The following is a 24,284-nucleotide window of genomic DNA, read 5'->3' on the forward strand; positions in this document are numbered from 1 at the left end:
GAAAACACAACAACGCAAAACCTATGGGATGCAGCAAAAGCAGTTCTAAGAGGGAACTTTATAGCTATACAAGCCTACCTTAAGAAACAAGAAACACCTCAAATAAACAATCTAACCTTACACCTAAAGCACTTAGAGAAAGAAGAACAAAAAACCCAAAGTTAGCAGAAGGAAAGAAATCATGAAGATCATATCAGAAATACATGAAAAAGAAATGAAGGAAACAATAGCAACAATCAATAAAACTAAAAGCTGGTTCTTTGAGAAGATAAACAAAATTGATAAACCATTAGCCAGATTCATCAAGAAAAAAAGGGAGAAGATTCAAATCAATAGAACTAGAAATTAAAAAGGAAAAGTAACAACTGACACTGCAGAAATACAAAGGATCATGAGAGATTACTACAAGCAACTATATGCCAATAAAATGGACAACCTGGAAGAAATGGACAAATTCTTGGAAATGCACAACCTTCCGAGACTGAACCAGGAAGAAATAGAAAATATAAACAGACCAATCACAAGCACTGAAATTGAGACTGTGATTAAAAATCTTCCAACAAACAAAAGCCCAGGACGAAATGGCTTCACAGGGGAATCCCATCAAACATTTAGAGAAGAGCTAACACCTATCCTTCTCAAACTCTTCCAAAATATAGCAGAGGGAGGAACACTCCCAAACTCATTCTAGGAGGTCACCATCACCCTGATAGCAAAACCAGACAAAGATGTCCCAAAGAAAGAAAACTAAAAAAAATTAAAAATATTTTTTAAAAAAAGAAAAAAGGGGCTTCCTTGGTGGCACAGTGGTTGAGTCCGCCTGCCGATGCAGGGGACACTGGTTTTTGCCCCGGTCCGGGAAGATCCCACATGCTGTGGAGCGGCTGGGCCCGTGAGCCGTGGCCACTGAGCCTGCACGTCCGGAGCCTGTGCTCCGCAATGGGAGAGGCCACAACAGTGAGAGGCCCGAGTACCGTAAAAAAAAAAAAAAAGAAAGAAAGAAAGAAAACTACAGGCCAGTATCACTGATGAACATAGATGCAAAAATCCTCAACAAAATACTAGCAAACAGAATCCAACAGCACATTAAAAGGATCATACAACATGATCAGGTGGGGTTTATTCCAGAAATGCAAGGATTCTTCAATATACGCAAATCAATCAACGTGATACACCATATTAACAAATTGAAGGAGAAAAACCATATGATCATCTCAATAGATGGAGAGAAAGAATTCGACAAAATTCAGCACCCATTATGATAAAAACACTGCAGAAAGTAGGCATAGAGGGAACTTTCCTCAACATAATAAAGGCCATATATGACAAACCCACAGCCACCATCGTCCTCAATGGTGAAACACTGAAAGCATTTCCACTAAGATCAGAAACAAGACAAGGTTGCCCACTCTCACCACTCTTATTCAACATAGTTTTGGAAGTTTTAGCCACAGCAATCAGAGAAGAAAAGGAAATAAAAGGAATCCAAATGAGAAAAGAAGAAGTAAAGCTGTCACTGTTTGCAAATGACATGATACTATACATAGAGAACCCTAAAGATGCTACCAGAAAACTACTAGAGCTAATCAATGAATTTGGTAAAGTAGCAGGATACAAAATTAATGCACAGAAATGTCTGGCATTCCTGTACACTAATGATGAAAAATCTGAAAGTGAAATTAAGAAAACACTCCCATTTACCATGGCAACAAAAAGAATAAAATATCTAGGAATAAACCTACTTAAGGAGACAAAAGACCTGTATGCAGAAAATTATAAGACACTGATGAAAGAAATTAAAGATGATACAAATAGATGGAGTGATATACCATGTTCTTGGATTGGAAGAATCAACATTGTGAAAATGACTCTACTACCCAAAGCAATCTACAGATTCAATGCAATCCCTATCAAACTATCACTGGCATTTTTCACAGAACTGGAACAAAAAATTTCACAATTTGTATGGAAACACAAAACACCCCGAATAGCCAAAGCAATCTGGAGAACAAAAAATGGAGCTGGAGGAATCAGGCTCCCTGACTTCAGACTATACTAGAAAACTACAGTAATCAAGACAGTATGGTACTGGCACAAAAACAGAAATATAGATCAATGGAACAGGATAGAAAGCCCAGAGATAAACCCACGCACATATGGTCACCTTATCTTTGATAAAGGAGGCAAGAATATACAGTGGAGAAAAGACAGCCTCTTCAATAAGTGGTGCTGGGAAAACTGGACAGGTACATGTAAAAGTATGAGATTAGAACACTCCCTAACACCATACACAGAAATAGCTCAAAATGGATTAAAGAGCTAAATGTAAGACCAGAAACTATCAAACTCTTAGAGGAACACATAGGCAGAACACTCTATGACATAAATCACAGCAAGATCCTTTTTGACCCACCTCCTACAGAAATGGAAATAAAAACAAAAATAAACAAATGGGACCTAATGAAACTTCAAACCTTTTGTACAGCAAAGGAAACCATAAACAAGACCAAAAGACAACCCTCAGAATGGGAGAAAATATTTGCAAATGAAGCAACTGACAAAGGATTAATCTCCAAAATTTACAAGCAGCTCATGTAACTCAATCACAAAAAAACAAACAACCCAATCCAAAAATGGGCAGAAGACCTAAATAGACATTTCTCCAAAGAAGATATACAGACTGCCAACAAACACATGAAAGAATGCTCAACATCATTAATCGTTAGAGAAATGCAAATCAAAACTACAATGAGATATCATCTCACACCGGTCAGAATGGCCATCATCAAAAGATCTAGAAACAATAAATGCTGGAGAGGGTGTGGAGAAAAGGGAACACTCTTGCACTGCTGGTGGGAATGTAAATTGATACAGCCACTATGGAAAACAGTTGGAGTTTCCGTAAAAAACTACAAATAGAACTACCATACAACCCAGCAATCCCACTACTGGGCATATACCCTGAGGAAACCATAATTCAAAAGAGTCATGTACCAAAATGTTCATTGCAGCTCTATTTACAATAGCCAGGACATGGAAGGAACGTAATTGTCCACAACAGATGAATGGGTAAAGAAGATGCGGCACATATATACGATGGAATATTATTCAGCCATAAAAGGAAACAAAATTGAGTTATTTGTAGTGAGGCAGATGGACCTAGAGTCTGTCATACAGAGTGAAGTAAGTCAGAAAGAGAAAAAGAAATACTGTATGGTAACACATAAATATGGAATCAAAAAAAAATGGTTTTCAAGAACCTAGGGCCAGGATTGGAATAAAGACGCAGACGTAGAGAATGGACTTGAGGACACAGGGAGGGGGAAGGGTAAGCTGGGACGAAGTGATAGTGGCATGGGCATATATACACTACCAAATGTATAATAGCTAGCGGGAAGCAGCTGCATAGCACAGGGAGATCAGCTCGGTGGTTTATGACCACCTAGAGGGGTGGGATAGGGAGGGTGGGAGGGAGATGCAAGAGGGAGGAGATATGTGGATATAGGTATATGTATAGCTGATTCACTTTGTTATAAAGCAGAAACTAACACACCATTGTAAAGCAATTATACTCCAATAAAGATGTTAGAAAGAAAGAAAGAGAATCCTCATCTCTCATCCTAAAGGAGCCACAAACTAGAGGTGCTCTGCGTCAAGAGGTGACCTTGTATTGAGCCAGATGACACCTAGGAAGTTGATAAAGGATGCCTTCCACTGCTACTAGTCTCCCAGAATTCAACCTTTAGTTCTGGGCCATGTGGTTTAGGGTGACCAATCATCTGGGTGTTCCCAAGACCATCCCAGTTCTAGCCCTGAAAGTCCTGCATCTGGGAAACCCTATCTATGGATGTGTTCCCTCTTCACCCTCTACCAAATCTCCCTGAGGCCAGCTGCCTTTCTACATCTCTAAATGTTCATTTTTTTAAGAAACATCAAGGCTTTACTATGTGGCAAGACTTTACCACAGTAAGACTATACCAGGTGTAAAGGATATCAAGGCAAAAAAAATCCAAATCTCCGAACAGGTACCATCTGCCTGCTGTATCATCCTTTCAAACTGATAGCCATCTTTTCAAACACCATCCAGGCCTAAGACCTACCACCTGCCATCATGCTCTGTAAATACCAGGTCCCATCTGCCCAGCTCTTCTTCCTCTAGCTGGTTGCTCTAATAACTGCCTTGTGTCCACCTGCTGTTCCCATATGGTCTGGTCTATTCACCCAGTGATTGAACTCCTAATCCCACCCTGACAAGTGGCTAAAAAGAAGCCACTTGTCTCACTAGCCTACCTAGCTCAGTGGGAAACTAGAAGTGGCTAAAAGCCTCATGCCTCAGGAGAGCTGTTGAGTCAATGATATGTTTTCTCAAGTTCCAGACCATAGATCCTCAAGTAGAACAACAGACAAATGGTTATCAGGGGATCTCTGTTTTAAAATATAATTGGGAATTCTGAAAGTCTTTTTTTCTCATCCTCAGTACTTTCATTTCTCTGCCCCCTTAGGTCTATGCTTGGGCATTTTTTTCCTTGACGTGATGTAGCACTTGGACTGAATAGTAGGCCCTTGTAACTACTTCGCATAACTGCTTTTCACAAAGAATATATTTCTGAATATATTGGTATCAGCTCAGCTACTTATTACCTCTGCTACTTTATGGATGTCACTTCATCTTTCAGGACCCCAGTTTATACAACATGAATGGGATGATAATATCCTAACAAAATAACTAACATATATTAATATGAATGTCATGGATACCTGTTGCTTTTGCCTATCCTATACACATCCCTTTACCTTCTGTCAAGTAACAGGACCTGTCTTACAAGTGAGAAAGTCATTACAAGTAGTCTGGACTGAGTTTGTGCCACCATGATACACTTCTTCCCAGCATTTAACTCCCTTTTCTCACCAACACTACCCTGATATTCTTTATGGAATATGCATCTCCCCATTCTTAGTCATGTCCTAGCTGAATAAGTAAGCTACTTTTGGCTTAATGCAATTGACACATTCCATCCTCCAGGCCATAGGAGGAGGCATGTGACCCAGTGCCAGCCATTAAGAGAGGGGATGGGGCTTCCCTGGTGGCACAGTGGTTAAGAATTTGCCTTTCAATGCAGGGGACACAGGTTCGATCCCTGGTCCGGGAAGATCCCACATGCCGCGGAGCAACTAAGCCCGAGCGCCACAACTACTGAGCGTGCGCTCTAGAGCCTGCAAGCCATAACTACTGAAGCCCGCGTGCCTAGAGCCAGTGCTCCGCAGCAAGAGAAGCCACTGCAATGAGAAGCCCACACACCGCAACGAAGAGTGGCCGCCGCTTGCCGCAACTAGAGAAAGCCCGCACGCAGCAACAAAGACCCAACACAGCCAAAAATAATAAATAAATAAAATAATTTTTTTTAAAAAAAGAGAGGAGATGAATGTCAGAAATTGTGTGGGAGCACTGAAAGAGTACTCTCAACTTGAATCACACGGTGTGAGAAATAAAATCATTTTGATCCTGTGAAGAGAGAACCTCCACTTGCCAGGGCCATGTATGGAGCCCGATAATGAAGTCAACAATATAGGATACAGAGTGAAGAGATGGGGAGAAATCTGATCCCTGACATTGTCTGTAGATTGAACCCCACCTGAAATCAAATCTGTATGAGCCATTAGATTTCCTTTATTGTTTCTAATAGTTTGAAATGAACTCTCTGTCTCTTGCAAACAAAAGACATTTGAACCAGCATGAGACCCAGGCCTGGCCAATTAGAGCACGTCCATCCCTCAGATTACAGTAATTAGGGTTCAAGGGTGCACAGAGAAGCCAAGGCAGGAGCTCCCCAGGAACGTTCAGCCAGTGCTCTTAGAGAGAGATGTTTCTAGGAAAGAACCTATCTCACAAATGAGTCTCTCTTTATAATCATATTTTTGAATTATGGAATCTAGCAGTGCCAAATCCAGGTCTAGCCTTGATTTTTAGTCACGTAAAACATATTCCTTTTGCTTAACAAACCTGAATTGTGTTTCTGCTACTTATAACCGAAAAGGTCTTGACTAGACCCTTTATGCTAGATTCTTTGGTAACATTTTTATGTACATGAGAAACCATAATTATCCCCATTTCATAGATGAAGGAAGTGCGACTCAGAGAAGTTAAGTGAATTGTTCAAGGTCACACACCAGGTAAGAGTTCCTGAAGTCAAAACTTTGTTGTTGAGCTTCCCTGGTGGCGCAATGGTTGAGAGTCCGCCTGCCATTGCAGGGGACACGTGTTCGTGCCCCGGTCCGGGAAGATCCCACATGCCGCGGAGCGGCTGGGCTCGTGAGCCATGGCCGCTGAGCCTGCGTGTCTGGAGCCTGTGCTCCGCAATGGGAGAGGCCACAACAGTGAGAGCCCCGCGTACCGAAAAAAAAAAAAAAAAAAAAAAAACTTTGTTGTTAATAATTGTGTTAAACGGTTTCCAGATGCTTTCATGAACTTGTTCACAATTCTTGGATTCTGATTTAGCAGCTAAGCTCTATGTAACAAAATGGAATGGGGCAGTCTTGATGGATGACCTCACTGGCATGTCCTCAGAAAACATTTCGTCAATGGTTTACTCTGCTAACTTCTCAACAAAACTCCTAGTACCTGTGGATTCTGCTTGTCACAGGCAAATTCAAGGAGTTCAGTATGACTCATTTCCCTACAAAACCAAGGGTGCCTCCCAGGTGGACGTTTATCACCTGGTTTAAAGGAATGCATGATATTGGTACCTAAAAGCTGAGTCAGCAACATTTACATTCCGTTGCTTATAAACAAAATAAAAAGCAGGCAGTTTAAGGCTGTAAACGGCAGCATCTTCTAGCGTTTAATTGTTGTTGGTAGTGGTTCTATTGGTGCAGTAGTGCTAGTATCTTGAAAACAGACATTTAAATCCAAGCAGGAACAATTCTATTAAGAAAACAATAAACAAACAAAAGCCAGCCTCAATAAAACCACCTAAACATTAAGTCCCCCCCATCCCATTCCATGGTACCTTATGAAATCATGCTCCATCAGTCTTTCCCTCCTTTGCAGAATAAAGAAAAACCCTAGTGGAGTGTGAGTTTGGTTGCACATTTTTCTTGTACTCTCTAGTTACTACTGCTCAGACACTAGACAGCATTTAGGGCTGGCCCTTATTAATTCAAAACTTTCAGATGGATTCATCTCTTCTGGCTCAAAGGGGAGAGTAAGGGTTTAGTATGAGCAATTGGACTCAGTCTTGACTCTCAGCCTCTGCAAATGGGCATATTTATAGAACTCTGTATTAGTGTATTCGTCCCCTATGGCTGTCATAACAAATTACCACACACTTAAAACAACAAAAATGTATTCTCTTACAGTTTGGAGGTCAGAAGTCAAAATGAGTTTTAAGAGACAAATATCAAGGTGTTGGGAAACTTGTTCCTTCTAGAGGCTCCAGGGGAGAATGTGCTCCTTGTCTCTTCCAGATTCTAAAGGCTGCAACATTCCTTGGCTCCTGGCGTCATCGCTCCAATATCTGCTCCATTGTCACATAGCCTTCTTCCACCTCTGATCTTCTTGCCTCCCTCTTATAAAGACCATGGTGATTACCTTTAGGGTCCACAGGATAATCCAAGATAATCTTCCCATCTCAAGACCCTTAAATTAATCACATGTCCAAAATTTCTTTGCAATATTGGTGACATTCATGGGTTCTGGGGACTGGAAGGTAAACATCTTTGGGGGACCATAATTCAGCCCACCATAATTTGGAAACGTGAATTACCACTGAACACCAGGATAGAGAGGCAAAATCTAATACAGGAATTTTTAAATAATCAGATGAACGAAATCCTAGGCAGCTTTCTAAACAAAGTGGAACAGGTGGATAAAAAACAGCCATGCACCATCCTTCGTAGAAATAGTCTAATTTACTACACGGTACAAGTAGCCTAGATCTAGGAAAGCCACACCAAAACTTTTTTTAAAAAAGGTTGTAGCCGATCTACCACTTACCAGCTCTGTGAGACTTTATATGAATTACTCAATCTCTCTAAACCTGTTGTACTCTGTGAAGTGGGGAATACTTACCCACCTCATAGTGCTGTTGTAAGTATAAAATTTCCATGTAAAACATCAGATCAATGCAAGGAATGTAGCAAGTAACCTATACATGTTAACTATTTGTATAATGTTAATGATACTGATAACAATAATAATTTCTGACTTTTAAACTTGTGAAATACTTGACTATATTGGCCAGGAAGGTTTGCAATTTCATAGGGTTTTTTTAAAGCAAGACTAGAAAACAATTTTTCTCAGAGAACATCGTAATTTTTAGAAGCAAAGGGGATCATTTTTGCCTAAGGTCTGTCTCTAGCAAACAAGAAGAAAGTATTGATCCTCAACTTGTTATGCAACCCTTCCCGTGCGCTTTATAGCAGAAGATTAAAAAGACTAAGATGTGTTCTTCATCCTCAAGAGCCTTGCACTGTAGTTAATGTTGACAAGACTAACTTATTTAAAACAGAGCAAAATAAGAGGCAATATCGAGTTGAGTCTGAATTACACGGAATGGATTATAAATGCAATAAAATCCCAGAAGAAAATCAGATTAGTATGGGAGAGAGTGGTCAGGCAAGAGAGCAGGCATAAACTAGAACTTGAAGGGTGAGTAATATTTGGATAGCCAGGAAGAAGGCATTGTAAGACATGGAAAATGGAAAGAACAGAGAAGCAAAGGCTAGGGGCCAAAGAGAGGTCAATCATTGTAGCCTGGCACCACGCCTATGAATGTTAAAAACTAATAACGTAAGGACCCAAGTGCTGGAAATTTAAAAAAAAAGAAAGAAAGAAAGAAATACGTGGCAGTGGTTAAGAGTAGGAACTGGGGAGTCAAAATATTTGGATTTTGGTTCATGTCTTCACCACTTGCTAGCATTGGGACCTTCAACAATTCCTGTAACTTCTCTGGTCCTCAACTTTCGCACCTATTTAACAAACTTGATAATATCTACCTCATAGTATTGCTTCAAAATTAAAGATAATGAATGTGAAATGTTAACACAATGCCCGGTATATATTAATCATTCAATCAGTGACATCTATAATAGCTGTAATAGTGACAGTAGTAGTAGAATAATCCTGCTTGACTGTAGAATCATAGATGTTCAAACATAGAACAAACTCCAGAGATTTTTTTATCCGGGGCCCCTCATTTAAGAGGGCAGATAACTGAAGTGTGGAGAGATGAGATGACACTCAGCCTCTCATTGGCAAACTCAGAATCCACTATTCTTCCTTCCACACCTGTCAGATTCAACATTCCTATTCCGAAATAACTAGTGGTTGGTGCTCTTGAATATGCAAAATTAGTGCTGATTTAGGAACCCTTTTTAAAGGACTGCTGAGTGTTAGCTGCCTTCAGTCAGAGGGAGAATATGAGAAAGCCAAATTCTACAAAGAGAAGTTTTCAACCCTCCAATAACCACTCCACCAAGAGTAGAAGCTGAACAAGGACACTTTGGGCTTAAATTCATTTGCCTGTTCTTCCTCCAGTCAACCTTTTAACCGACCTTTGCTAGAAAATTTCCACCTCGGTCTCCTGGAGTTTAAACCAAGGCCATTAAACATCTCTCGTATATGTTGGAGGGTTTTTTTTTAATGCTCTGGAATTTCTCAGCCCTGGAAATATATGCAAAAATAATTTCACAAAGCACTTGGTGTGATTTCTAACAAAAAACATTCTCAAATGCAGATTATTCAAAGACTTGGTGCAGTGAGCCGTGAGCAAACCATGCTCTTATACTGTCCCCTTCTGGTTGATGGCCAAAAGGGACAGACTGTATGGTTTAAGAAACTAGCTCAATTTCATTTTAAATAAAATCCCTCTCTTTTGTAATCACCTTGCCCTAGCCTTGTTGATAGGCAGCTGTAGGTAATTTACTTGCTAGAAATAGTTATATCAGCTGAATAACTCATTAATGTTAAAGTGAAGACAGCTTTTGTGCTTTGGAAGAGCAATAAGTAGGGAAAAATTACTCAGCTGTCTTAGCATCAGGCAGGAGCACTGAAGCAGAGAAGAAACAGAACTTGCTTCTTGGTTGCTGAGAATGGATGGTATGAAATTTCTTCAGATGCCAAGTTTAGCCAAATCACAGGAGGATTCCATTAAACATAAGGTAAGCAGCAGGAATATCCACCTGAGCTTTCTTTTTTGATGAGACAGAGGCAAGGAAAGGCCAATTTCTACAATAAGGTGGCTAAATAGAGATCAATTTGAGGAATGAATCCTGGCCTCTGAATATCTTCCTAAAACATGAAAAGAAGACTTGAGAGAGGATTTAGGCAGGTCTAATTCCTCTTATGCAGATACAGTCTGTTAGTTATGATAAGCTATGCCATAGTGACAAACAACCATAAAATCTCAGAAAGTTTATTTCTCACTCACATAAAATCCACAGGGCCAAGGCGCATTGTCCTTATCACACTGTATAGTAATTGCCCATTTATTTACTTACCATAGCAGACTGCATGGACAGGCCACTCAACATAGCTATTCCTCTTGCTCTCTGTACATTCTGTACACTCCCTGCTTAACCTACACCTACTCACAGGACTATCCAATCCTCTTTATTATAGGGCTTAATCAGTAACTCCCTACATGCTTGCCCCCTGCCCCAGCTTCTGGTTTCCCTGGTAACTGATAAGCCAAACTGACATCAATTCCCCCTATAACTAGTAGCCTCCTTCTCACCCCCCTTCCCCCATCCCCAGTAGCGAAGACTGTTGCCATGTCCTGTCCACCAGCTGCTGTATACAGTGGGTTGTCACTCCAGGACTTTGCTTCAGACTTGTAAGATTCCCTATACAGTAAACAACTGATGTCTCTGTCACTGTCTCTGGGCTCTTTCCTTAGTCTCTCAGCTGAGCAATTACAAGGCTTGCAGGCCCGCGGGATGCAGCCCAACAAGACCATGAACTATCTTCAGGGAGGAACTATGTCTATTCAGGTCTATGCTATATCCCCAATACTTACCACAATACCTGACATGTAGGTACTCAAGGAATATTTGTTGAATAATGAAAGAATGAAGGGAGAGATGAATGAATGAATCAAACTAAATACCTCTGGGCATCATTTCCAGGAGCTCTGACTTCTCTTTTCGCCCTCTCCATCCTTTAGGTACAGACCTAAAGCAAATGCCCATTTTACATTGGGGTAGCATTACTGTGTTCCCCTAGGCCTCTGTCATGGTATCATTCCCATGTAATTGTGCGATGTCTTTTAAAGGTCTTCTTGGTGGGCCCTTGACACACTGGGGATGTGAGTCAACAAGGGTGGGAAGTAAATATTCTTAGCAACCAATCTTTGTAATGCTTGCATTAAGGAGAGGGTGATGGATAGAGCACACAGCCCACTGGAGCCCTTACAGATGGGCTGCTTGGGGAGCCAGTTCACAAAATGGTGCCAGCACAAAGCACTAAAAATTAAAAAGACAGGGCTTCCCTGGTGGCGCAGTGGTTGAGAGTCCGCCTGCCGATGCAGGGGACGCGGGCTCGTGCCCCGGTCCGGGAAGATCCCGCATGCCGCGGAGCGGCTGGGCCCGTGAACCATGGCCGCTGAGCCTGCGCATCCGGAGCCTGTGCTCCGCAACGGGAGAGGCCACAGCAGTGAGAGGCCCGCGTACGGAAAAAAAAAAAAACAAAACAATGCAAGACCCAATGAGATCACAGGGAGAAAGAAAAGGGGCGAAATATCCTAGATAGGAGGAAGATAGGAGAAGAAAATGGCACCTTAAGACGTGATTCTCATCAAAACAAAACATATCCATACGTCTTACCAGCAGTGTAGAAGACCCCAGGAGATTCTTTTCCTTTTGCTTTTCTCTTTTCTTTCCATAGCGTTTCACCATTTTTCACTGACCAAATACTAACTGAAGTAATACTGTGACCAACTATCTTGAATCCCCATCCCTAAAGATCTTACCATTTCTACCTGTTTTTTAGCAAAGACCCTTTTAACCATTACACATTGATGGATACCAAGCTGGCAGCTTTGGCTCTCTAAGTTTCTCAACTCTTTATGTATTTATTGGAGAATTTATAGATTATTATTTTGCACCTAAGGCAAGATAGGGAGTGTGTTTGAAATCACAAAAGGTGCTGGGACATAAAATCTCTGAACCGTAAATCTTGCAGTTTAACAAGAATTGCACCCAGGGGTACTGGGTCTGTCTGTATATGAGGTTTTGGATAAAGATCCAGATCTATCGATCATAGCCCCGTTCTTTGTACTTAGAGATTGAGGATCAACTTACAATTTGTGCTGAAACACAGAGCTATTAGCCCAAATTCCTTTCTCCTTCCTGGCCCCCCATGTGCCTGATAGTGCGTCTCCCAGAGAAGGTGCAGTTCCCCACCACCACCCTGTGGTTAGAGGGAGAACTGCACTGTCATTGGGGCTTATATTTGCGTGACCTTTTGCATACTCACATTAGGCAATGATGACTATTTCTGGACTGCAAAATACTAACTGAAGAACAGATAGATTATATAGTGTGCCTTCTAAGTGGCATGTTGCTATGGTTTCCCACTGAAAGAACAGAATTCTCACCATTAGGTTATCTGAAATCTGCAGGATTGCTCCAAAATGTTTCCGCAGAGTAATGGAATGTCCTTTGAACACAACTCCATCTGTATGATCAAATGCAGTCTCAGACTAGCAGGGAACACGATGTGTTTTTTAAAGAATGTCTTCATTGAATGCAGTAGGATTTGCAGGACATGTATAAGGCTAAAACAGGCATTGACCTCTGTTGATAAGGCACCTTTCCTGTATTTATTAACTATATCCCTTATGCCAAAAAGTTATTGAATATGAACCACCTAGGCATGCAAATGGGATGCTTTAAACTCTTCAAAAGCTTCCCACTGTTCTTAAGATAAAATCCAAATCCTTTCTCATGGCCTGTGTTCCTTGTATGGTCAAACTCCGGACTACTTCTCTATCCTCACCTTACCCCACTCTTTCCCCCCAATTCACAATCTGCTACACTCACCTTTTTTTACATCCTTCAAAGCATCCTCTAAAACGCCAAGCTTTTCCCTGCAGTAGGGTCTATACACACGCTATTTCTCTTGCTTGGAATGCTTTTCCCCCATTCCTGGCCTGCCTTAATTCTTACAAATCCTCCAGTTCTCAAATTAATACCACATCCTGAGATACCCATCACCCCAATTTAAATTAAGTTCCCATTTATACTCCCTGGCAGGACTCTGCACTATTTCACAGCACACATCAAAATTTGAAATTAATTGCATATTCCTGTGATTGTTTAATATATATCCCCTCCACTAAAATAAAGTCTTGAAGTCATGGATTATGTCTTTTTGGTCTACTATATCCCCAGCACTTATTACAGAACTTGGCATATGGTAGGCATTCAATACTGAATGAATGAATCAGCCCACTGACTTCAATCCCCATTTACTTAGTAATTAGGAGGGAATTCAATGATCCATTGAATGAGTATTAAAACTGGGGAAAATGCAAAGAAATCTTGCCATCAAGTAGCTTATGAATACAGTAAGGGGAAATACAACAGGGGAGACAAATAGGCATATATAAATGAAACAGCAATTTACATGGGACGTTTCTTGTCTCCTGGAACCCTAATGACAATCACGGTCAATTAATGCCCATACATTGCACACCTCTGAAGGAATTGCTATCCAGTCCAGTAGGAGTCCTTAGGTCATCACGTAACCCCACCCAGGATAAAAGAAGCCCAGAGATTCAATAAGGAAGAGAAAGTATATTTTGAAGGCTGTTTGTGGAAACAGAGTGCTCTGAAACATACGCCCTCTCTCTCCTCAAGCTCCGTGAAGGGTCAGCAGGAGAATCCTTCAGGGAGATTGGGGGGAAATAAATACAGAGTATTGGGGTGGGAAGGGTAGGTGGGCACACAGAATGGTAGGTGAGCCAGAGCCATCTTGAGAGAACTCCTGCTTCACGACAAAGGGAACACCAGGAGCACACTGCCAGTGGGCAGAAGTCAAGGGGATGTCAGTATCCTAACAGGGCAGCACTTGTTCCTCATGGGGTGTCCAAAGAGTCCTTACAAGTGCCCCACGGTAGGAAGAGCCAGCAGGTTACCCTTGTCATGAAACAAAGCACCAGCAATCAAATTGACCAGCATCAGAGAAGTAACACTTGACCCTTTCTCTGTAAGTTCAGCGCGTGCGTGCACGTGTGCACACACACACACACATCCACATACACTCGTACACGCTCTGTGCTCAACTCTAGAAGAGCCATAAGCAGCAGAGTGAATGGAAGGACCAGATGGAGCAAGCACAACCAAAGAATGAACTATGTTGCCCTTTCCCAGTGGTAGACTAGGGATTCAGCGGTCAGGCCTGCAGGGAAGAGGTTGCTTAGACAGAAACCCTGACTTAGATGAGTGATTAACGTTTCGATTTGGGTTGCACACAAATTCATAATATCTGATAATGAGACTGTTCAAATACCTGAAAGTGTCTGAGATTTGGCGAAGAAATCCTCTCAATTGGGGAAGGTGATCCAAAGAGTCTAGTTGAAGGCAGTGCTTGGAAAATAATGAAGCTGGTTCCTGATTGTACCTTCTCAAGTCCAGTCTCTCCAACAAACCATCTACATAAAACAAAAAACGTTAAGTTCAATGAGAAGAGGAAAAATAAAGTACAATAAGATATCTGAGTTGTTGTAATTAGCTCAAACCCTTCTCTGCTTAGAAAAATAACTTACAACCAGTGTTCTAGGAATATTAGGAATAAAAGAATCATACTTGTACTATTACATATGCAAAATATATTCAAATTTTCCCTTCATTCAGAAAAAATTATTCATGAAAAAGATAAATTTCTCATCAACTCTCAGGAAAATTGTGCATCCTGCAACTGTGGATAATTCGATAATTTTTGTGAATATACAATGACAGTATATCACATCTGAACATGTTGCCCTATGCAAAGAACTTCAAAGAACAAATGCCTCTCACTCATCACCACCCTAGGTGGTTGGTAGAGAAAATATCCTCCCATTTTACCAGCAAAGAATGTCATACCAAAACAGGGGTCTGCAAATTATGACCCACCAGGTAAATTCATCCCACCACCTGTTTTGGTATGGCCCACGAGCTAAGAATGGTTTTTACATTTTTAATTCATTGAAAAAAAATCAAAGAAGAATAATATATATTTCACAACACATGAAAATAATATGAAATTCAAATTTCACTATTCATAAATAAAGTTTTATTGAAACATAGCCAATGCTCATTCATTTACATATTGCTTATAGCTGCTTCCATGCTACAATAACAGAAATGAATAGTTGTGGCAGAGATTGTATGGCTGGCAAAGCTTAAAATATTTACTATTTTCCCATTAAGATAAAAGTGTGCTGATCCCTGCTCTAAAAGGTTAAATGGCATCTAATTCCACATGCTTAGTTAGCTGAAAAAAAGTCCTAAGACCACTGATTCAGAACATAATCATTTCATCATATTTCCTATATAATAACAATAAATATTGGTAGTCTTTATATGTTTTTATTTTCCCCTTCTATTGGGCCACAACATTTTTGGGGGGAAATAAAATCTCATAAAACTCATAAAACTTGGAATGCCCTTCCCCTATTCTTGGCCTGCCTTACTTAACTCTTACAAATCCTCCAGGTCTCAGATTAAATATTGCCTCCTGAGATACCCATCAGCCCCTGACAGGACGCTGCACTTCCAGCTCATAGCATTCATCAGTGGAGTGCTGTGAACTGGGCAGGACCTTAGCAATCATATAATCCAGGAGTCAGCAAACTTTCTGTAAAGGGACAAATACAGTTGTCCCTTGGTATCCATGGGGGATTGATTCCAGGAACCTCTGCAATACCAAAATCTGCTTATGCTCAAGTCCCTTACATAAAATGGTGTAGTATTTGTAAATAACCTACACACATCCTCCCAAATACTTTAAATCATCTCTAGATTACTTATAATACCTAATACAATGTAAATGCTATGTAAATAGTTGCCAGTATGCAGCAAATTCAAGTTTTGCTTTTTGGAACTTTCTGGAATTTTTTTAAAAAATATTTTCAATCTGTGGTTGGTTGAATTCATGAATGCAGAACCCATGGATATGAAGAGCTGACTACAGTAAACATTTTAGGCTTTTCAGACCATATAGTCTCTACAGCAACTACTCAGTTCTGCCACTGTAGCAAAAAAGCAGCTATTACAGACAATACCTAAATGAATGGGTATGGCTGTATTCCAATAAAACTTTACTTACAAAAAAAAGGAGCTGGCTAGATTTGGCCAGTGAACTGTAGTTTGCCAACACCTGATATAGTCCATACCCTCATCTTAGTGTCATTGGATTTCCCTCCACCCTGGAACTTATTACAGAACCTGACTTACAGCAGACATCTGATAAATTTTGATGAATAAATGAATAACGGCAAGCAAGAAGGAAAGAAGGGAACAATGCAAGGATCACAAGCAAATGTACTCACAGTCCTTGTCTTGAAAGTATTCAAAATATAATTAAGGAGACAAGCTATATACATGTGAAAATGCCTTGTATTACAAAGCAGGATGGTGAGTGACTTAAATATCAAGGACCATCTAAACTCAGAAGAAGACTTCATAGGTAAGGTCAGATTTGAGCTGATTATTGACATTTGTTGCTTGTTTGGATGTTTATTGTTGTTTTGGGGAGGGGAGGTTAGCATTAATCAAATTTGTACAAAGAAAATCACATGTGCAAAAACTCACTATTATAAAAACAAAACATAAATCGTTTTATAGAGCAAGAAATCCTTGAGAGATGCATATAAGCATTACCTAGTCATTTTTATTTTATTTTATTATTATTTTTTTTTACTTTTGACTGCACCGCACCGCTTGTGGGATCTTAGTTCCCCAACCAGGGAGTGAACCTGGACCCTCGGCAGTGAAAGTGAGGAGTCTTAACCACTGGACCGCTGGGTCCTACCTAGTCATTTTAATTCTAAGATTTGAGTATGTTAGGTTTTCTTAAGACACGGAATATTTTTGTTTGAAGCAACAGAATCCCAAAGTAGCACTTCCCTTAGGCCAGTGGTTTTCAATTTTTAGGTGCCCAAGAATCATCTAGAGAGATTTTAGGTATGCAGATTCCTGAGCCCTGCCTTAGACCTTCTGAACCAAAACCTCTAGGGTAGAACCAAAGGAATTTGAATCTTAAAACTTTCGCCCTCATGTAATTCCTCTGCAATTAGTCTGTGGAGGCTTTTGATGTCATGGAAATTGAACTTCTATAACTAATGGTAAAGATGTTATGACTCATGGGAAAGACTGTTCAATAGAGAGTAAATAAATGTCAGTACGTCAAACACTATTGTTTTCTTGCTAGTTTTTTCCAAGTGTATATTTTTTCCAGTATCTTCCAGATGCTGATCACCTTACAAGATTTCAAGTTTTTAACTCAGAGAAAGATTGTGTTGTTTTATTTTGAAGCCATTTTTATAATCTTGAAAAATCAAACAGTTCCTTAAATATGCAGAATACCATGAATTCAGAGAGTCTCTTTATATTTGGTACCCCAAGTTGCTGACAAGGTCGACTAATGATCATTACCAATGAATTACCAATGGTTGCCAGATACCAACAGGGAGCACAGTATTTAAGAACTTAAAATTTTCATTCTCCGTACTGTCTAGCAAAATGTTCCCTATTGAAAGACATTTTCAACCATCATGTTGGCAAGCCTTGATCACTGAACTGAACTATATTATTAATACGTATGCCTGGCCAGAAGCTCATGAACAAAAAACTCTTCCGCCTTCCTTCCTAAAAAGAACCAATTCTTCATGCTTTAATGTGAAAAGACTTGGAGCCATAATGATAAAAGCTAACTGAGCATTTACTATGGACCAGACACCATAATAAGCACTTTAAATATCAGTATCCATTTGTTGTCATGACGGCCTGTGATGGAGGTTCCATTATCATCCTCATCTTACACATGAGAAAACAGGGTTAACATTCCCAGGTCACATTATATAACAGAGATGAGATCTGGACTTGAGATCATCTGACTCCAAATCCTGTGCTACATGTTTTCACCAAAGTTATGAGATCCTGGTGAACTGGAATGAGCACTGGGCTGAGAGACAAGAGATAAATGTTCTTGTCTCAGCTGTGACTTGAAGTAACTGGGCAGATCTAACCGTGATATTTCCCCTCTTTGGGTTTCCAATTCCTCTTCTACAAAGAGTTGTAATTGGACTCCTAGATGAATAATAAAATTGCTTCCAAGACTAATATACCATGATTTAAGAGCAGCCACTTTGCACAAAAAGAGGACTAGAAAGACAATGGGAGCCATCTGGATGTGAAAATGATGAATGGCAAAAGCTGTTGGAGGGGATAGCCTCAGATTAGCATTCCCTGCCACTGGGTCCACACACCACATTGCCAATCTCCTGCAAATTGCCCACAGCTGTGCTGATCTAGAGGCCATTTAGAGTGCAGAACCCTTAACAAATTGTTCAAGGTATTTAGTCTTGGGTTTCCCAGGAGCCCATCTAGCCCCATAAAATTAAATGTCTTGTGATTTGCCAACTTTGCTGTTAGAAGAGCAACAAAGTTTTTTATTGTTGTTGTTTGAACTCAATTATCACTTCATTCTGGACAGAAAGGATGCTTTTGCAAATTCTTTCTTCAGTAGCTGACTGTGGAGGATTTTCACATCAGTCAAAAAAAAATGAAAACCATTCAAAGAAACAACCATTGTCGATGATGGGAGAAAAGCTATGGTATTCTCGTAATCTACGTGTCTGCTTCCAATTTATAGGGTCATGCTTCCATTACTCCTGCCCCCAATCCATAATGCTCTTCCCAATGCTTTTACAGATTATAGGAAATTATATTCTCATATTACTACTTATTCTTATTTCGAGATCCTACAGAAGCCTTATTCTTACTCATTCTAGCTTCCTATAGCTATTTTTTTCTCTGTCCAATGTTAACTGAATATCTCCCTAAGTATGTCTCCCACAGGGTCGTGTTGGACATAACAACGGAGAGTTCCGTCATGGCAGAGCAAACAGTTATAAATCTAACATTACACATCACTGTTCTTGAATTTCTCCCAGCCATCTTCACCACTGGAAATTTTGCAATGGCCATATTTTGCACTGGAGTCCTGGCCCTTTCATCATGTTGCTTGACCCTCTCCCCATCTCCCTGGTTCCTTAATCCCTTAAGATACCCTCTCAAAAATCATATTCCCATGATGTTTTTATGCATAAAAAGTAGTTTTTGATACTGCCCTCTCCTTCCAGACGATGCCCAGAGCCTATTTCTTCATACTAGCAAAGAACTCTGCCACTAGCGTGATTTATCAAAAAAATAACTTGGAGCTCCATCTGCTGTTTCCCAATCTTACTACAAATCTACTACTACTCAAATATAAGTGAGGGTCTATATGACCCAGTCTCACAACATTCAAAGAAGAAAAAAAGTAATTCTGATTCTGATTCTTCAAGTTATTTTTTAAAATAAACCTACTGCACCACATCTTAAAATTCTTCTCACATTTCTCTCCACCCCCAACTTTCATGGTAACTGCCCCAAATTGTTCTCCTCATTCTTCATTCTTCATTTTCTGGAAAAAAAAATGTTTTAATTACCCTACATTCCTATCATCACAGACACTTCTGTTTTCTTGTTCCTCTCCTGAATTCTCTTTTGTACTAGCATTTTGGGTGGGCATTTTTGCACTTCGCAATACCTCTTAGCTCTTTCTGAAACAACTCCCTCCCCATCCCTGGTTCACTGACTGGTCTGATCAGCACAATAGATAAAAGGAGAGGAGGTAGCCGTGGGCAGGCACGAAATCTTCAGGTTCAGGTAAGGGGAAAGGAAAAAATGTGATACTCATGCATCATGAATTTTTGCCCCTTTTATAAATAAATTAAAATTTATTAACAAATGAAAACAAGACAACAAATGCAGCTGAATCGTGCGGTGACAATGGTCATGCCTGGAGTTCTTAGGACTTAAAAGAGATAACATGCCAGAAACAAATTAAAGTTCTTTTTGACACAGTAAAAGACTTGACTAAAAAGAGGTTTAACCTGAGAACTGTACCTGAAAAATGACAGCTGTGAATGGATTTGAATTCAACAACAGCTATTAAAGGGAACCAAAAACAACTATATGCTACAAATACAAAAGAATCTTTTGAATGGTGTATTTGTAGCTTTAGGCAATATTCAGGCAACAGAATAAAACAGGACCCAGTGTAATGAAATCCAGTCCAACTGAGTGTTGACAACAGAATGCAAATCGAGAGAGCTGCGATATCAGTTAAGCTTCACTGATTGCAAACAACGGAAAAGATCCTAACTTAATCAAAGTATAATGTCATTATAAAAAAATGAAGGAATGGGGGCTTCCCTGGTGGCACAGTGGTTGAGAGTCCGCCTGCCGATGCAGGGGACACGGGTTCGTGCCCCGGTCTGGGGAGATCCCACATGCCGCGGAGCGGCTGGGCCCCTGAGCCATGGCCCCTGAGCCTGCGCGTCCGGAGCCTGTGCTCCGCAACGGGAGAAGCCACAACAGTGAGAGGCCCGCGTACGGCAAAAAAAAAAAAAAAAAAAAACAACGAAGGAATGCACAGAATGGAGTAAAGAGTGTAATTCTGGCCATCTCACTTTCCTGCTGGAAATGCTTAAGTGGATTTCTTTTAACTGTAATTAAGATCAAGACCAAACCATTAATAGTGCCTATACACTGCATGGCCCAGCCCTTCCTGCCTCTCCAGCAGTTTATTTCATCTCTCTCCCTTAATCTTTAAATTCTACTCACCCTGACCACCTCATGGTTTCGCTTTTACCATATTGTCCTATAGCCACAGGGCCTCTGCACATATTCTTCCCTCTTAATAGATGCTTTTCCTCTTTCCACCCCTCCATCAACTAATTTTCATGTACTCATCTTGCAGGCAAAAGCTCAAACTGCACTTCTCAGGTAAGAGAGTTTGGGGCTGGATACATAAATGAAAATCCAAATAAAACAACAAAACAAGATTGTTAACTCCAGCAGAAAAGACTTTGTAAGAAAAGAAGAACAATTACTGTATACTTCATGACTAAGGCATGAATAATATTTACAGACAACAATCATATTGCCAAACACTGAACTCTCTAACCAGAATTATGATATAACTGTTTTGGGTGGGAGAGGGGTCAGGAGAGTGATTACATTTGTAAGGGGGGAGAACGATGGGGGGAGGGGGGAGAGGGAGCTATATCTTTATCTTTCATAGCACAAAAGTTGCCATAAAAGTGCCTAAAACTGGAAAGTCAAGATAGAAAACAAAAGTGTTATTTACAATTGTGAAGAAGTAACTGGAAGAGTTCGAAGTATTTGTCTCTGGAGGATTGGGGCGAAGGTGAATCAGGAAATAGAGTTAAAAGATATAATGGCTGTCTTTAAAATAATTCTAGAGTAATTTTTTATTCTTAAAACCAGGTATATGTATAACTTTAATTTTTAAATGACAGTATTTTTAAAAAGTAGTAAATGTGCTAATGGGAAACTAAAATATGCAAGATACAATGAAGACTGGAGTGAAGCTAATGCATGCTGTAAAAACTTGTGCATCTCCTAGAAATGGGCCAACAATTTGATTTTCTCTAATAATGTATTGAAAGAACTTTTAGCCAAAAGTCATGTTCTCAGAAAAATATGTCTCTATGATTGCAGTTAGCACCTCGTGTCTAAAAAAAAAGTCCTCCTTTAAAATTACTCATTGTTGTGTTTTGTGTTTGGTAATTGCAATCATTGTTGTTTTTGTTGTGGTCATCCATTTACAGTGCTTGGTGTCAGTTGATTTATCTGTTGTAAAAATAAAATACAGTGTGTGTGTGTGGAAAAAAAAATTACTCATTGGTAAGCTACTGGTAGAGCTTTTAGAAGTGGTAGGTCTCTGGGAAAGGTTTATCTAGAATTCTCTAAAATGCATCATGGCCACAAGAGACATTTTCTTCAAGATAAAAAATAATGTTTGATGTTCCATGTATGTTGTAAGGCAATTATTTCTGATATGAATAATAATAATAAGGTCATGTTTTGTACCAGAGAATGCATAAGCTTGAGAATTAAGGAACTAGCTTTGGATGTCCTGTCCAATATAGTGGTCATCAGCCACATGGGGTACTGAATACCTGCAATGTTGCTAGTGTGAATTGAGACATTCTGTATATGTGAATATACGAGTGGCTACTAGGAAACTTAACATCATGTCTGTGGTTTGCACTGTATTTCTGTTGGACAATGCTGCTCCAGGCTTAGTGCTTTCATTTCATAGTGCTAGTGGTGTTACTGCAAGTCACTTAAATTCATTGGGCTTCAGTTTTCTTACGTATAACATGGGGGGTTAGACAGAAGTCCTGTAAAGTCCCTTCTCAGAAATTTTATAAAGCTAGCATCCTAAAATATGATGGAGACTAATGGATTCTGGACTTGAAAAGTCAGCAGGTGGTTCCTTCCGATGGTCCACCCCCACCATGCTGTACTGTCCTCCCTGCCACCATCAACCTAATCCAGACATCTTTACCAAATGCTGCTTTCACCAGTCACCAATGCATGTCCTATGCAGAATGCTTTACAATTACTTCATCACATCTTAATTCCTACATGATGAAATCAGTGTTATTACCCTGTTTCACATATGAAGAAAAAAATCTTGCAAAGGTTAGGTGACTCTGACAGGCATGAGAGCCAGAATCTGGAGGAGTCACAATACACAGCCCTCTGAATCCAACACCTGATCTCTTCGTCCGTGTGCTCCACTCCCCTTTACAGAAACCAAACGGGGGTTTTTTTGGAACCTAAATGATAAACCCAACTTTTTCAGTCAGTACGCCTCTCCTGCATTATTTTCCATCCCTGGATCCTCAGCCCTTGAAAAAGATAGTTAATTAACAACATGTGACATAATATTCTGAATTTCCATGTCACTTGGTTTAAAATGAAGATCACACTTTAAGGTATGCCTGTAAAACGACGTGAAGTGGTTGGGTTTTTAAGAATAAATATCACCAAAAAAATTCATATGACTATTGTCCCCTTCAGATGAATTACTTTGAATACTTATTCCAACATCACTGTCAACTCAAAAACAATTAACCTCCTTTATAATCCTCAGAACTAATATATTCCTTTAAATGTCTGTGGCACAAATTTTGTCTCTTTCTTTAGGTATTGTTTATGTTGTGCCAGAGAACAAGATATCAAAAGGCCAACCTGACTCAAGAGCCAATCTTGAAGAGACTCCTAGTAGCCTAAGATGGGACAATTTGAGTATCAAAAAGGAATAATAATAGTATCTGATTAAAATAGAGCAAATATTTGAAAAAACATACTGGAAAATAAACCTCATTTTCATAACAGGAATTGGCTATATCACCAACCCATTACTTTAAAAACTGACAAATAAAGGGAATAAATTGAGTACTTAGCCCAGCTTTCCTGTATGAGCTATATTTCAGCAAAGCCAATAGTTGCTGAGGAAAGTCTTTTACAGAACATTTCTAGCCAATAAGTGCAGCAAGTATAGTAAAATTAGAAAGTCAACATTCTGCAACCTCTAATAAAATAATGGATCAGGGCAATAATCATCATAAGTGCTAAGACCACTAGGTGAAATTTGATAAGGAACTTTATAAGGAAGAAATCAGGCTGACACCATCTGAAAATGGAACATCCAAAGTTATGCCTCCTCATGTGATGCAACAAAAAGTACAAAGCACTTGCTTCAAAAAAAAAAAAAGGAGGGCTTCTCTGGTGGCGCAGTGGTTGGGCGTCTGCCTGCCGATGCGGGGGGCGCGGGTTCGTTCCCCGGTCCGGGAGGATCCCGCGTGCCGCAGAGCGGCTGGGCCCGTGAGCCATGGCCGCTGAGCCTGCGCATCCGGAGCCTGTGCTCCGCAACGGGAGAGGCCAGAACAGTGAGAGGCCCGCCTACCGCAAAAAAAATAAAATAAAATAAGGAGGCTAGCAAAAAAGTTAAACACCAGAAGAAACCAATCAGCCACATTCAGAATCCAGCACATTCTTCAGGATAATTAACTTGGTTTACTCAATAAACAGTAGCATTTTTTAACAAGAAAAGGAGAGACCATTATAAATTAAAAGAGTTAAAAATATAAAAACCAAATGTGATGTGCACACTTTGTTTGGACCCTGATTCAAATAAACTAACTCTAAAAACCACT

At 40.0% G+C, this 24,284-nt stretch overlaps 1 long non-coding RNA gene across 1 annotated transcript in view; it reads right to left on the reverse strand.

The window, feature by feature from the left end:
- The window catches only part of LOC132518566 (uncharacterized), a 129,506-nt gene that overhangs the window by 60,223 nt on the left and 44,999 nt on the right, over positions 1 to 24,284 (reverse strand). Inside the window, exon 2 of the long non-coding RNA XR_009539917.1 lies at positions 14,510 to 14,651. This is a non-coding gene — a long non-coding RNA (uncharacterized LOC132518566). The remainder of the gene's footprint in view (positions 1 to 14,509; positions 14,652 to 24,284) is intronic.

The sequence above is a fragment of the Lagenorhynchus albirostris genome, chromosome 3, assembly GCF_949774975.1.
Source record: "Lagenorhynchus albirostris chromosome 3, mLagAlb1.1, whole genome shotgun sequence".
NCBI lineage: Eukaryota > Metazoa > Chordata > Mammalia > Artiodactyla > Delphinidae > Lagenorhynchus > Lagenorhynchus albirostris.